The sequence below is a fragment of the Tupaia chinensis genome, unplaced genomic scaffold (genome assembly GCF_000334495.1).
Source record: "Tupaia chinensis unplaced genomic scaffold, TupChi_1.0 Scaffold000294_5, whole genome shotgun sequence".
Lineage (NCBI taxonomy): Eukaryota > Metazoa > Chordata > Mammalia > Scandentia > Tupaiidae > Tupaia > Tupaia belangeri.
The window spans coordinates 3,410,901-3,411,520 of NW_006159782.1; the positions used below are offsets into that span (position 1 = coordinate 3,410,901).

The 620-nt window shown below is 49.8% G+C and overlaps 1 protein-coding gene across 1 annotated transcript in view; it reads right to left on the reverse strand.

The window, feature by feature from the left end:
- The window catches only part of MIEF1 (mitochondrial elongation factor 1), a 16,254-nt gene that overhangs the window by 5,509 nt on the left and 10,125 nt on the right, over positions 1–620 (reverse strand). The window lies entirely within an intron of this gene.

The window sequence follows — 620 nt, forward strand, 5'->3', positions numbered from 1 at the left end:
TGGGTTCTCACGACGAACCAGGCAGAAGCCAGGGACGTTCATGATGGTGTCCTCACCAGGGATACAGGACCACAGGTTCTGCTCCAGCACAAGGGGCACAATGAGTTGGATGTGGTCAGCTGTTACCACCTGTTGGAGCAAAATTAAAAAGGTTTTGAGGGGCAGCTAGTGGCATGGTGGTTAAGGTAGCTGGATCCCACATGGCTGACTATATGGTTCGAGTCCCAGATCCAGCAGCCTGAAAAACATGCTGGATACATGTGCGTGGATGCCTGAAATCCTGAAAGGAGGGAGAAGAGGGATTGCAGTGTAGCCATTTCCAAAGGGCATACTTTCTTACTCTCTCTCTCTCTCTCATACATGCACCCTCTGGCAAAAAATTTTAAATAAAAAGTAAAAAGCCAAAAGAAATACGATAAAAAAAAGGTTTTGGGGACCAGCAGGTGGCATAGTGGTTAAAGCACTAGATTCCCATGTGGCCAACTACAGTTTAAGTCCCGGACCCAGTGGCTTGAAACTCATGCCAGGCACCTGCGCAGGCATGCCCAGAATCCCAAGGAGGAAAAAGGATTATAGTGTGGCCACCCCCCCCCCCACGGGGGGGATTTCTCCCTCCCTGT